Raw genomic sequence first — 16,252 nt, forward strand, 5'->3', positions numbered from 1 at the left:
CTGGCTTGAGTGGAGGACACATGGCAGAAGACTAAAGCCTGGCATCTGAAGATCCGATATGTTTTATAAGTTACGTTTTGATTTTGAAAGACAAGAGGAATGTTTAAAGACATGATTATGAATTGATATGTAATGTTTTATGAAAGTTTTATATTCCGCGTAAAGTTTTTAATTAACTCTGATATTTAGAACTGTGTTTATGAGTAAATCCAACACGAAAGTAGGGTTACCGGTAACGGGGCCTTACAAGTTGGTATCAGAGCAAAGTTCGAGAGATTTAAGCATCCTACATGCTTAGACTCGAACAGAGAATGGGATTTAAGTAAGAAAGGAAAGAAGATGCCAGTTCAAGAATGCCATGTGTCGCTCAAGCAAGATCAGTAAAGGTAAAGTGCATGATTAAATGATGTATGTTAATAAGAAAGAAAGGATATGTGAACGATAGGGATAGGAATAATTGACTGTTTAAATTGACAAACTGCTTAAGTAGAACCAGCACAAATAGACTTATAAAGGGAAGTGTATATGACACGGAAAGTAACGTGATCAGCTAATCACAACTGGCCACTGTTATTACCTGTTAGCCTTACTATCCTTGTACTAGATAGTTCCTTGAGTGATGATGTTTGTGTTTTTCCCTTTAGAATACTGATGGCTGGAGCTGGAGAATTTGTTGAAGCTGGGGGTCGCACTGGACGTCGTGGCAGGCCTCGTCTTGTCCGGCAACCCTCGGTAGAAGAAGCTTCCCACACCGAAGATGAAGGAAGCGCAGCTGGAGGAGACCAGAACAACAACGAGGAAGTTCAACTTAGCCCTGCAGTTCAAGCAGCCATTGTTCAGGCTGTAGTTGCTGCTGTGAAGAACCTGAATCCCGAAGGATCTGCTGGAAGCCGTGAACGAACTGCTGAAGGAGCGGGTGGTGATGGTAGAAGGGATGGGGAAGGTGAAAGAGGGGCCTCGAGTGGGGATAAGTCTGTGAAAGTCGATGATAGGAGAGGAGGACAAGGTGGGTGCAGCTATAAGTCCTTCAAAGGTTGTGACCCGCCTAAGCTGTCTGGTTTAGGAGACGCAATCGCTACTCTCCAGTGGATAACCGCTATGGACAAGGTTATCCGCATTAGCGAATGCCGTCCCGACCAAGCTGTGGGCTATGCTACTCAGTCATTCATAGATGAGGCTATGTATTGGTGGGAGAGTGTGGAGCAGAGGAACACCCGTGAAGAGATCAAAGGGATGAAGTGGGAAGATTTGAAAGAGTTGGTAATGAAGAAGTTCTGTGCAGATGCCGAGGTTGAAAGAACGGAGATGAAGTTCCAGAATTTAAAAGCCGGTATGATGACGCATCGTGAGTATACCACGGAGTTCAACCGACTATCTAGGTTGGTGCCTGACATGGTTGACACTGAGGTCAAGAGAATCAAGTGTTATGTGAGGGGGTTGCCACAAAAGGTCCGCATGTTAGTCAGGGCGATTCAACCTGCTACTTTTGATGCGGCTGTTGGACTCGCGGAAATGGTCTATGCTGACGTGGCCGCGGATGATAGGGTGGAAAGGGACGAAGAGAAAGAGAAGAAAGGGGTCACTCCTGCTAAACGACCCGGTACTCAGTTATGGAACTCCAGGGATAAGAAACAGAAAGTGTGGGAGAAGAGATCGTGTAAGACCTGCGGAAAGAGGCATGGTGGTGAGTGCAAGTGGGGTAAAAGTTCTAATGTTTGTCTCAAATGTGGAAAGGCTCATGGTGGAGAATGCAGAATGGGGTCGAATGCCTGTTATAAGTGTGGGAAGGTAGGGCATTATGCCAATGAGTGCAGTGCGAAGCCAGCATGTTACAAATGTGGCAAGACAGGCCATATGTCAAGGGAGTGCACTGAAGGTGTAGCTGGAGGTAGTGGAAAGAAGGATGCCGATCAAGCTAGGCCCAGAACTAGAGCCTACATGCTGACCCAGGAACAAGCCAGGCAGATTCCGGATGTCGTCACAGGTACGTTTCTAGTGAACGATGTTTCCGCTTCTGTATTATTTGATTCTGGTGCGAATAGAAGTTTTGTAGCTACGACGTTTAGTAAACTAGCTAAAATGAAAGGCTGCCGAGTGTCTGAAACTTTTGTAGTAGAAACCGCAAGTGACACTTCGGTGAAAATAACAAAAATGGTGAAGAATTGTAAGATAGAGTTAGAGGGACATGAGTTCCCTGTTACTTTGTATGTTATGGCCTTAGGAGGGTTCGATGTAGTCTTGGGTATGGATTGGTTGTCTGAGTTTGAGGCTCAGATAGTATGTAAAAGTAAGATGATAAGGTTAAAGTCATTGGATGGTAGTGCGGTGACGGTTTGTGGTGATAAGGAGAGTTATGGACTTAATGTCATTTCGATGATAAAAGCCGAGGGTTTGTTAAGGCGAGGGTGCGGTGCCTACCTGGCGTATGTTGTCAACGCTACGGCCGAGACGAAAGAAATGAAGGATGTTCCTATTGTGCGCGACTACCCAGAAGTATTCCCTGAGGATCTTCCGGGGCTGCCACCGGAGCGAGAAATAGAATTTCAGATAGATTTAATACCAGGAGCCCAGCCCGTCGCGAAAGCGCCTTACCGTCTAGCACCGTCCGAGATGAAGGAATTAATGTCCCAACTGCAAGAACTCCTCGACAAGGGTTTTATCAGACCGAGTGTTTCTCCATGGGGCGCACCGGTTTTGTTTGTGAAGAAAAAGGATGGAAGTATGAGAATGTGCATAGACTATCGTGAGTTGAATAAGCTTACGGTAAAGAATAGATACCCCTTGCCTAGGATTGACGATCTGTTTGACCAACTGCAAGGTTCGAGTTGGTTCTCACGAATAGATCTCAGATCAGGCTACCATCAGCTGAAGGTGAAAGAGGTAGACATCCCTAAAACAGCGTTCCGAACGCGGTATGGACACTACGAGTTCCTTGTAATGTCATTCGGTCTAACAAATGCTCCTGCAGCATTTATGGACATGATGAATAGGGTGTGTCGACCGATGTTGGATAAGTCGGTTATCGTCTTCATCGATGACATATTGATTTATTCAAAGAGTGAGTCTGACCATGCCGAGCATCTGAGAGAGGTATTGGAAGTTCTGAAGAAAGAAAGGTTGTACGCCAAGTTTTCGAAGTGCGCGTTCTGGTTAAGAGAAGTGCAATTTTTAGGTCATGTGGTTAATCCGGAGGGGATTACCGTGGACCCAGCTAAGATTGAAGCGATAACGAATTGGAAGACTCCGCAGAATCCGACTGATATACGAAGCTTCCTAGGGTTAGCTGGCTACTATAGGAGATTCATCGAAGGTTTCTCCAAGATAGCCGCACCGCTGACCGGTATGACCCGAAAGTCGATAGTATTCAGTTGGGGAAAATTTCAAGAAGAAGCCTTTGAAGAGTTAAAGAGAAGACTCACGCAAGCTCCAATCCTTACTTTACCCGATGGTGATGAGGATTTTGTTGTTTGTGCTGATGCCTCGCATCAAGGGTTAGGTTGCGTGTTGATGCAACGAGGGAAGGTGATAGCCTACGCGTCTAGACAGTTGAAGGTCCATGAGAGTACTTATCCGACGCATGATTTGGAGTTAGCAGCTGTAGTGCATGCTCTTAAGATATGGAGGCATTATCTGTACGGCACTAAGTGTACTATCTATACCGATCATAAGAGTTTAAAGTACTTCTTCGAGCAGAAAGAACTGAACATGAGGCAGAGAAGATGGTTAGAATTGATAAAGGATTACGACTGTGAGATTAAGTATTACCCCGGTAAAGCTAACGTGGTCGCTGATGCGTTAAGTCGGAAGAATGAGGAAGTCCTTGCAACAGTGAAGTCATACAAGTTGATCATGAACCCGAGTCTTTTTGAAGAAATCATCAAGGTGCAGTCAGAAGTGTTAATAGATGAAGGGTTAGTAAAGAAGGAAAGGATTTATGGCCAGCAAGATGAGTTGATGGAAAACACTCATGGAGTTAAGACTAGGTTCGACCGTATGTGGATCCCACGCCATGGTGATCTTAGAAGTCGAATCTTAGATGAAGCTCATAAGTCAAGGTACTCAATCCATCCAGGAGCTACAAAGATGTACCAAGACTTGAAAAGAGATTACTGGTGGCCAGGATTGAAGAGCGATGTAGTGGATTATGTTGGTAAGTGCTTAACTTGCTTACAAGTCAAAGCCGAACACCAAAAGCCTTGTGGGAAGATGCAACCGCTAGAGATACCTGAGTGGAAATGGGAACACATCACCATGGATTTCATAACTAAGCTACCTCGTACAGCTAAGCAACATGATACCATCTGGGTGATTGTGGACCGTTTGACCAAGAGTGCTCACTTTCTGCCCATACGAGAGGCCATCTCGTCAGAAACGTTAGCAAGCTTGTTCATTAAAGAAATTGTAACCAAGCATGGAGTACCGTTATCGATCGTGTCTGATAGGGATACACGGTTTACTTCGAGGTTCTGGAAGAAATTTCATGAAGCTATGGGGACGAGGTTGAACATCAGTACGGCGTATCATCCTCAAACCGATGGACAGTCTGAAAGGACGATCCAAACCCTTGAGGATATGCTACGTGCTTGCGTTTTAGATTTTGGTGGAAGTTGGGATGATCATCTGCATCTGGCAGAGTTCTCCTATAACAACAGTTACCATTCGAGTATTGGTATGCCACCGTTTGAGATGCTGTACGGTAGACGATGTAGAACCCCGGTGTGTTGGGGTGAGATTGGTCAGAAGGAAATGGGAAGTATAGAAGTGGTTCAAGAAACGTCTTCAAAGTTCGATCAGATCAAAGCAAGAATGAAAGCCGCTCAAGACAGACAAAAGTCTTATGCGGATAAGCGGCGACGACCAATTGAGTTTAACGTTGGCGACTATGTGATGCTTAAGGTCTCGCCTTGGAAGGGGATTATCCGTTTTAGGAAAAGAGGAAAGTTGAGTCCGAGGTACATTGGACCGTTCAAGATTGTAAAACGTGTGGGTGAAGTAGCTTACAAACTGGATTTACCCGATGAGTTAGAAGGAATTCATTCAACCTTCCATGTTTCTCATCTGAGGAAGTGTCTAGCTGATGACACGTCTCACGTGCCCTTAATGGACATCGAGGTTGATGAACAATTGAACTACATCGAGCAACCGATAAAGATCGTTGATCGCAAGGAGAAGCAGCTTCGTCACAAGATTATACCCTTGGTCAAAGTGATATGGAAACACCGCAAGGGATCAGATGCTACTTGGGAAGTCGAGGATGAGATGCGCAAGTTTTACCCTAGTTTGTTTATGTAATAGTTAGGTTTCGGGGACGAAACCTCTTTAAGGGAGGAAGACTTGTAACATCCTAAAATTTTTATATGATAAATAAAAGAAAGTTATGTTTAGTAATTTCACGTTTTAGTTATTTAATGTCGAGAAAGGAACGGGTCATGGGCTTAGATTACGTAAGATGGGTTAAATGAGAATGGGCCTTGGGTCCGTGGGCTCGAGAGATATAAATACCCATCCCGAGCCCAAAATACCATTTCACTAACTCCCTTTCACTCCCGCACCCAAACACTCTCAATTCTAGAGAGAGAAGCTAGAGAGAGAAAGTTCTCAAATCACAAATCCGAGTCCACAATCTTGTTCCTAATCGTTTTTGGTAAGTCCCTCTCGAAAATCATCCGTTTTCATAACCATTTTCGGCCTCAAATCGAGCAAAAACTCCCATTTTCGTAACTTGAGTTTTCGGGTCAAAAACCGTCTTGTTTTGGTGTCAAAATGCAGGTCTTTGTGTTTAAAATCACTAGGAATTGATAGCCCTTTCAATCCCGAACATTTCCATGTCAAAAACTTCGATTTTGGGTCAAAAATCTGGAAAATCTGGAAAACCCGTAGGTTTCTCCGTCGCCCAGCTTGAAGGCGTCGAATCAGACTTATTCGATCGAATGAGTCAACCGAATCAGTCCATTCGATCGAATAGGGAAGCAACCGAATGGTCTCCATCTTATTCGACCGAATGAGCTTCATATCCGACCGAACGAGTTCCTATTCGATCGAACAAGTGCCATGTCCGACCGAACGAGTTTTCCCAACTGGTTCGATCGAGTGTGTGTCTAGTTCGATCGAGTGTGCCTCAGATTCGATCGAATATGTCCCTATTCGACCGAATCAAGCCAGAACCAAGCCGAACGAGTTTTCCCAACTGGTTCGATCGAGTGTGTGTCTAGTTCGATCGAGTGTGTCTCAGATTCGATCGAATATGTCCCTATTCGACCGAATCAAGCCAGAACCAAGCCGAACGAGTTTTCCCAACTGGTTCGATCGAGTGTGTGTCTAGTTCGATCGAGTGTGTCTCAGATTCGATCGAATATGTCCCTATTCGACCGAATCAAGCCCGAACCAAGCTGTTTCCAAGTTCGCCTAAGGTTTAACTTCGCCTGAAGTGAAGTTCGTTTAGAAAATAAATTAAAAACCTAATGGAAAATGTGTTAAGGCAGTTATCGAAAATAAAATTTTTCCAAGCTGACCTGGCAGCTTAACCCCAGCCAGGGGCTCTGCCCCTTGGACCCCGCTAGGGGCTGCCGCCCCTAGAACCCCCCGCTGCCAGGGGCGCTGCCCCCGGACCCCCGTTCGTTGTGGGTCATATATAGATAGAAATACAAAACGAGTAGTAGTAGTAGTTAATTGATATGTGTAAATATTATACAGTTAGCCGAGCCCAGTTAAAGAAAGGAATTACGATCAACGGCGAGCGTAACAGGATCCAGGTGAGTTTCTAGCCCCATTCCTTGTTATGTTTTCGGGGCTGTGTGCATACTTGATGTGTTGTTAATACATTTATCCAAAGTGATAAGTGTATGCCATAGGTGATATATGTGATATGTATGAATGATTGCTTGATGGTTCGTGAACGATCTTCGGATATTGCACGTACTGTCAGGTTGTAACGTTATAAATATGGCAAGTATGATATGTATGTTTATGTGTATGAACGTAAGAAAGTTAATAAAAGAAGGAAATGACGGTTGTATGGTTGTATGGTTACGAAAGGGGTACCGAGCCCTAATAATACTCGAGGTATGATGTATGGTTGTATGGTAACGAAGAGGGAATCGAACCCTACTAATATTCGAAAACATGGGACCAGACCCTAATAATATCTGTGATGTTAGGGACCAGACCCTAATAATATCTGTGATGTTAGGGACCAGACCCTCATAATATCTGTGATGATAGGGACCAGACCCTTATAATATCTGTGATGTTAGGGACCAGACCCTTATAATATCTGTGATGTTAGGGACCAGACCCTTATAATATCTGTGAGGTTATAGGGCGAAAGGCTCTTTAAAACGTATGATTATGAATGTAAAGAAAGTATGTAAGTAAGAAAGAAAGTATGTAAGTAAGAAAGAAAGTATGTAAGTAAGAATGAAGGTATGAGTACTTATGTGTGTATGAAAGAAAGTTATGAGGTTAAGTACGTATGTATGTAACAAGGTATTGTATGGTAGTGTATGATTAACTAGAACTCACTCAGCGTAGCTGACTTTTAGTATGCACGCAGGTGAGTAGGATGAGACAGCTGGCTTGAGTGGAGGACACATGGCAGAAGACTAAAGCCTGGCATCTGAAGATCCGATATGTTTTATAAGTTACGTTTTGATTTTGAAAGACAAGAGGAATGTTTAAAGACATGATTATGAATTGATATGTAATGTTTTATGAAAGTTTTATATTCCGCGTAAAGTTTTTAATTAACTCTGATATTTAGAACTGTGTTTATGAGTAAATCCAACACGAAAGTAGGGTTACCGGTAACGGGGCCTTACATCTCAGCAAATCCAAATTAATGTCTCGATTCATGTGCTGGACATCCCGGGTCTTCATTCCATGCTCGTACAGGTCCAAATTAAGCGCGTTAAGTACCTGTGACCTGAAACACAATAAACATGTATGAAGTACCAAAGTTCCTAAACTAAACGATTAAAACAACTAAATTAGAAAACTAAAATATGTACAAATAAACCGAACATCACATCCCCACACTTATCTTTTGCTTGCCCTCAAGCAAAACTCTAAAGCAAACATTAACCGCCATCATAAGTCAACCAATTATCACCATTAATACTAGTAAGGTTTAAGGTCATACCCAGTTTTCCAGACTAACACTTTCTAGATTGACAACCCACAAATCAAGTTAATGTTACAATAAAACTCTAGAATCGCCCAGACAAGTGTACTTTGTTTCTGGTTAGGGCATACATGTTCACACCCCTCACACTATCAACACTCCACTCGGTTAAATATCTGGACTGACAAAAGATGTGTAGCATATGTCTCTGCCCTCAACATACCTAAAATGAGTTACAACTTAATATGCTTGCAGGTCAGTCTTATCTCCACCCATTAACCACCGGTTGCATAAAGACTCGGACTAAGGTTTTGCTGAGGCTTAGGTTTGGGTGCGGAATGGCTTATTTAGTGACTCAGGTGGATGAAACCCAGTTAAACAAACCAATATACAGACTCACGAATACAAACGAACTAAATACATAATCAACTACTATTTACATACTCGAGTGCTAATAATAACTGAAATACCAAACTAATAACTTCTTTTTGTCTTTTTGCTGATTTTTCAATTTTTTTTTTTTTTTGCATCAATAACTGATATTTACAACTCTAAACTTTACAACTCATCTGACTAAGTACAACTCGAAATATATACAACTCGATAACAAACTGGATTTCATCACATAGGTAAAAATAAAATAAAGGTCAAGGCTGAAATGGTGTGTAAAGTTCAGTTTAACAAACGAAAAAGGAATATGGTCCAAACGGGCTCCTAGGGGATAATGTCGGGTAAGGAATTTATTTAGTGAGGAAAATATGTACGGAATGGGTTTTCTAAAGTCCTAATCTCCATACAGGTGGTGGTATTAAGATCTCAAAAAGCATGTGACAAGCAAGTTCTAATTCTGTAAAACATACCGGTTTCCCTCAATAAATGACATGACATGTTTTATATCTATTATATAATATGTGTATTAAGTATAGGAGCCAATCTCACAATATGTCTGGAAATATGGGCTGCCGATATGAAACATGTATACCCGTCCCCTTGACTCGTTATCCCGGCCTAAAGAATTCCATTTTCAACTTCTCATTTTAAAAACATTTGTCGAGAAAACTATCGAGAAGCTGAAAAACCAACCATGACCAAAAACCTCTAACTTCGCATTAATAGAAATAAGTGACAGTTAATAACTTAAGTTTCTGAATACTCTTCGAGGTACTATCGGGCTAAAAATTTTCAATTTTCCCCTATCCCCACACTTGAGGTTGACATTTTCCTCAATGTTAAAATAATAAAACAATTAATAATCATTTGGGGGACGGAGTTGAACTGACAGTTTGACCACTTAAAAACTCGGGGAACAAATGTGATGAACTAAAACAAGATATACAATTACATTTCTAACAACTACAATAAAAATAACAAAATAGTTTATGAAACTGAAATCACCTGATAATAATGACAACGCAATGCTAAACTCGGCCCATAACTCTCAACACTCTCGTGACACACGTCTCCACCACATACCAAAACTGTCTAACCAAATCTACACAAATCTCGAGACATGTATAAGCCACCACTCACAAATATAAGACTTAGGTATTTTGAGAGTTAATGTTATTATTATATTATAAAAATCATTACCGAGTCGAATTAGTCATTTTCATAAAAAAGTTTTCTAATTAATTAAAAATAATAAAAAAAACCTAACTCACTTTCGTAGGAATCACGGTTGCATTTAGCGTATGCAACAAGCCCTTTAAACCCCCAGGTAACCCAGGTGGACGAGTGAGGTCTCGTGAGGGTTTATAGTGAAAACACCCACAAAGTTCCAAAAACAACACAAACAAATATACAAATATATAAATATTATTATTAATTTTATTATAATTATTATTATTTATTTTATTTATGTATTTTTTTATTTTTATTTTTTTTTTAATTTTCGGAGATCCGAGGAGCCATCGCGTAACGCGATGGGTCAGGTAAGCCAAGGTCGCGCTAAGCGACCCAATTGACATGGAATTAGGGTTCAGACACCATCGCTTAGCGCGATGGTGTTTGGTCTGGCGTCATCGCGTTACGCGATGACGTCAGACGTCTGGGATGTCTCAGCCACCATCGCGTAGTGCGATGGTGAACTGTCCAGGGCCATCGCGTAGCGCGATGGTCCCCAGAGAACAGAAAGTTTTTGCCAAATTGGGGTCGGGGATTTTCGGACCTTGTCACTTTTCGACATCCCGACATTACCCTGAACACATTTCCGAAGTCGGAATTTGCAATGCGTACCTGGATTGACGTGAAATTAACCAAATGCTTACCGAACCTCATGATACACACCTGACCAACAGCCTCCCCACACTTGAGAATTGTTACAAACCCCGGGTTGCCTCCCGGTCAGCGCTGAATTGCGTGTCTACAACTCGACAATGCCTCGAATGTTTCAAGTATTTTCATAAACCGGTGAGATCACCGTAGAATTCACCGATTTCTTTCCTCTCCTTTCTTTCCTTGCTGTCGGTTTCTCTCTATCTTTAACGCCTCTCTCATTCCAACCTTTCTTATCACTGCTACCTTTCATCTCGTTCCTGCCAATTACAAAACATCCCTCTCTTGTATGATTTGTGCACGATGGTACACACTTGTCAACAAGAGGGTTAGTAGTATTTTCGAACAATAATAACCGCTTAACACGGTTCCCACACTTAATGCCCAAAAATCCCTCAGCATAATCAATTACCACATGTGCTGTTGCAAGGAATGGCCTACCCAGTATGACTTCAGATTGTTTACTATTACCATTAGCATAATCAAGTACAAGGAAGTCAACTGGGTAGCAAAACTCATCCACTTGAACCATTACATTAGTGACCATGCCCCAGGCTTGTGTATGAGTTTGATTCGCCATCACCACGGTGGTGTTTACACTTTCTAACGGGCCAAACTCATACTGATCATTTAAACTGCCGGGCATGACACTAACACACGCTCCAAGATCGAGAAGTGCCCGATCAGTTTTAAAATCTCCAATTTGAATTGATAAAAATGGCACTCCCGGGTCTTGGAGTTTACTTGAGGTGGTATTATCCTCCACCTCCTCATCATCCGTGTTGGTCAATTTGGCATTTAAACTTTTTTCACAAGTGCAATTTTCACAAAAAGTTGATTCATTAGAGTTCGATTTCAATTCATTTTGAAAAATTGTTTCCTTTTGACCAACGCATTCATTCACATCATTAACATCATTCACCACCGCCTCAGCAAACTGCGGTGGTGACTCAACTTCAACACAAGTAATTTCAAAATGAGGTACAAGACTTACCGCGTTGATGTGCACACTGTTACTCTTCTTCGAGCTTAAGCTGGCATGTTGCGGGTTTACTTTGGTATCGCTTGGTAGTTGACCCGCGTTCTTTTGAAATCTCGCCACGTCTGCTGCGAGCTGACCAATCTGCTTTGACATCGCTTCTGCTGACTTGTCTCTTAACTCGAACTGTCTCTGCGTTTCCTTCTGATTATCAGTCACGAGCTTCAACAACGCATCGAGTTTCGAATGAATTGACTCATCTGAATTTCCTGAACTACCCTTCTGCTGGTCCTGATTCTGATTACCCGACGAACTGTTACCCCGGTAACCATCTCTGTTATACCCCCGACTGTTATACTGACTGTTTGAACCACCCTGACGGTAGCTGTTCTGCTGTCGGTTCTGACTGGACCCCTGAAAGTTCGGGTTCGACTGATTCGACGTGTTCCCGTATTTGAAATTCTGGTGATTCCTTAGGCCCGGGTGATAAGTGTTCGAATTGCATCCTTGGCCCTTGGACTCCCCGTACGCGTAACTGACTTCCTCCTCATCGGTATACTCATCATCATCAACCCCAGGGCAATCTTTAACTTTATGCCCCAACTCACCACAATCTGCACAAATCAGGAATTTCACCCTGACTTTACCAACCTCATTCATTTTCTTTTTCCGATAACCCGCGAGTTCCCGTTCTAACTCGGAATTCTGTCTGACTCGCTCGAGGCTGATTTAACTGTTCGGGTGACCCCGACTTTTCGTCTTCGTTCAGCAGCTGCCTCTGACTTGGAATCCTCACACATAAACTCAAGAAAATCCCAATCGTCCTCTTCAGGTTGATTCAATAACATACCTTTACACGATGATTTCAAATACTTTCTGTCCTCGTAAGACAACCCGTCAACAAAACACTTCACTAACTCCCACAACTCAATCTGGTGGTGCGGGAATTTCCTGATCATCTCCTTATAACGAATAAATGCCTCATGAAATAACTCACCCGGTGACTGTGCAAACTGTCGAATCTCCATCCGGGCTTCGCTAGTCTTCAACTGCGAATAATACTCGGTAAGGAAAACCTGCTGCATCTCGGTCCAGCTCTCAATACTGTGCATCGGTAGCGAGTTGAACCAGTGTTTTTCTTTGTCTTTTAATGAAAACTGGAACAACCGCAACCGAACCTCATCCTGATCATAAGTACCATCACCAATAGATCCGCAAATAGATGAAAAATCTGATAAGTATGAATATGGGTCTTCAGATCCCAGTCCGTGAAAATGGGGAACTATGTTGATGTAGGACGGACGGGATTTAAATGTCGGCTGTCCCTGAACACGCACCTGAGGGACAATCGGTGATGCACCATCTGAAATAGCCGGTCTGAACCGACTGTTAACACCCTGAACCGGAGGCCTGTAATTCCTTTGTCTAGCCCTTGGCTCCTCAAAACCTCCCCGATTAATCTGAATCGGATGTCTCTGTTCCTTTCGATATCTTCCTATACCACCTCGATCAAGATTCCTGTTCCTCCACCTGTTACCTCTCACCCTAACTGGTTCCTCAACCTCTTCAACACGCAAACCCGCATTGTCATTTCTCGCCCCAAATTCCTCCTCATCTCCCTCTTCTTCGTCTTCAGTGTGAATACTGACATGGTCAAAATTTTGAATAATCGGCTGTCGGTGACGAGGGGTATTGTTCGGGCTGATGGCCCGGGTCTGTCATGGTTTTGGTTTCGGTTTTTGGAGTGTCAGGCTGAATTTTAGGGTTGTTGATTGGTGTGTATTGGTGGTGGTAGGTCATTATTTGGTGGGTTTTGATTATTTGGTGGGTTTGTGTAAGACCCCGAATCCCGGGAATCCTACAGTTGGTAATCACGTCCACAAATTCACAAAAATTTAAAACCAATCGATTCGTTTTATTTAAAACAAGTTCAGAGTAAATAACAGTGGAAAAAGTGCAAGTATTTAAATATCCCAAACACGGGTACAGGTGTCCAAAATCAAATGTAAATAAAATATTTGTTTTATTTGAATTCCTCGACCAGAAATGCCTTCAACCTCCCGAGTAGCATCCAGCACGTCCAAGCGGTAGCATCCACTTCTTAACCTGAAAGTCAATCTAACATACACACAAAGTCAGCTTGAGCTGAGTGAGTTCAAGTTTTCATAAACGACATTCATTAAAAATTTAAATTCCATAAGTATGAAATGTAGTGGAAAATCATGAGACCATAAAATCATAAATAACCTTTCTTAACCAAATCATAAGTGAATAAAACATTAAACATCTTTTCACACAGCATAGGCTTCCTCACCCCGGGTCTTCCCCGAGTAATATATTTGACCCGACCGCGGTTTAACAAAACCGTTAAAATCATGCAACACGAGCCTCCTCACCCCGGGTCATCCCCAAGTAATATATTTGACTCGGTCACAGTTTAATAAAACAAAATCACGCAACACGAGCCTCCTCACCCCGGATCATCTCCAAGTAATATACTTGACTCGGTCACAGTTTAATAAAACAAAATCACGCAACACGAGCCTCCTCACCCCGGGTCTTCCCCAAGTAATATATTTGACCCGATCACGGCTCAACATCAACGGGCCTCTTCACCATGGGATTTTAAAACCCATGTAATATATTTGACCTACCAAAATGATGGTCACGTCACACGGGCCTCTCCACCACGGGTATAACCCGAGGAATATATTTGACCCGGCCGTGAATCACCATGCACACACACATCAATAAGCCTACATACATCATTCTTAGTCACGAGGAACTAAATATCATTACACAATCGTAGGCTATAAGGTAACACATCCTCATACGTACATACATACCTCCATGTATACATACATATATATTCCTACATAAATATATATATATATATATATATATATATATCATCCCATACGGGAACTAAGTAGATAGGTCTACTCATATTCAATTACTACCAAGTCTGCTAACGTCCTCGAGTCTAGACCATCAATAGTGTATGTAATCTTAAGGACACAAGACCATGAACGAGTCTAAAATATCCTAAGGCATATAAAATAATTCAAATATAGCTTTCAAAATGCGCCATCACGAGTGAGACCATGTAAAACTATTCAAATCATTGTAACGAGTAAAATCGTTTAAAATTGTATTTCGGTGTGTATGCTAGCCCAAAACGTAAAAGAGTAAAAAGGGCATCATGAACTCACCTGAATCAACCGAACACCTGCAATGAGCTAGGAAATCCCTAAGTGCACAATTACAAGCAAGGGCCTGTAAATTATACACAACGCGTTACTAAACTAGACTGTAAGAACACTCTAGCCTAATGGGCCGTTCAAGCCCAACACTTTTGCCCAAGGCCCAACAACTTGGCCCAAGGCCCAACCACTTGACCCAAAGCCCAATACTTTGGCCCAAGGCCCAACAACTTGGCCCAAGGCCCAACACTTTGGCCCAAGGCCCAACAACTTGGCCCAAGGCCCAACACTTTGGCCCAAGGCCCAACAACTTGGCCCAAGGCCCAACACTTTGGCCCAAGGCCCAACACTTGGCCCAACAACCAACAACTTGGCCCAAGGCCCAACACTTGGCCCAAGGCCCAACAACTTGGCCTAAGGCCCAACGATAATCAAATCGGGTCGAATGCGCGCGAAATAAACCTTAAAACCATTTGTTAAACGAATCAGCCCCGAATGGACCAAATTCCATTTTAAATGTTTTCATTCATCAAGATTATGTCACCCGAGTTGATAGGGTTGACGGTTCCTTTTTACAACTCTTACTTTAATGTTTAAACGAAAATTCACGCACCGCCGACTCGATTGACGAAGCACTAACCCCAACAGCCCCGTGCATCAAAAATATAATTTTCCCATAGCCCTTAAACCCCCCTAGGGCTATACAAACTGATTCGGTCGGTCATCCGATCGTTTAACGCATCAAACTCAACAATTGCCAATCCAACACCCGATAAACCCTAGTTTTCGAACTAAAATCGATTGACCGACCTAAACACCTCCATTGGCCATGAAATTTTAGTATATTGTAAGTGACATACCTAAGAATATGACGGAATACGAACTTCAATTATAACAGCCCCGAAAGATACGAGAAAGGGCAGCCACCGGTTAAGCCTAAAACGAACTTATCGATCAATACGAATATAACATGCAGATTTTAGCATGCAAAGATGTATTTTATTACATAGGAAAACCATTGAATTAAATTATTAAATTTTTAACAGTGTTCCATAAATATCTTAAGTTTATAAAAATATTTTTATTATATTTTTCTAGTGGACAAAAAAATCATAAAAATTCTTCCAACACAGAAAGGTATGTGCAGCTATTTCAGCTGCACAACAAAATGGTTTTATTTTTATAAAATTCATTACCCAGCCAAATTAAACGATTCCAATTGGGTTTGGTTCCTAACTCAAAATATTAACTTCCAGAAGTGTAACCAACCAATTTAGACTTGTCGAAAAAAGGTTATGATGTCGGGAAGACGGACCAGAATCCGTCATCCCGCATCAGGTTTGACACTCGATTTTATAAAATCATAAAAACTATTCAAATCTCGTCCAAAAATTACGTATTATACATTTCTGAAAACTAGACTCAAAGTAGAACATCATGGAATCAAGAATCGATCAAAAATAGTGGATTAACATCGCGTTACAGACCCTACAATAAACGTATACGAATCTGTCAGCAAGCTGTTATCATCAAAACTCAATCTTAACGACCAATAAGAGCGTTCATATGATCAATTAAGGTGTAAAAGACATGGGGAATCATAAAACCGACCTTGAATTGAAGTTTTCACGGCTGAAACTTGCCTGGGGAGAAGAAAAACGAGCAGGGGGGTCCAGG

This window comes from Bidens hawaiensis, unplaced genomic scaffold (genome assembly GCF_021521415.1).
Source record: "Bidens hawaiensis isolate Kalapana, Puna unplaced genomic scaffold, B.hawaiensis_p1.1 tig00018660_1, whole genome shotgun sequence".
NCBI classification, from domain to species: domain Eukaryota; kingdom Viridiplantae; phylum Streptophyta; class Magnoliopsida; order Asterales; family Asteraceae; genus Bidens; species Bidens hawaiensis.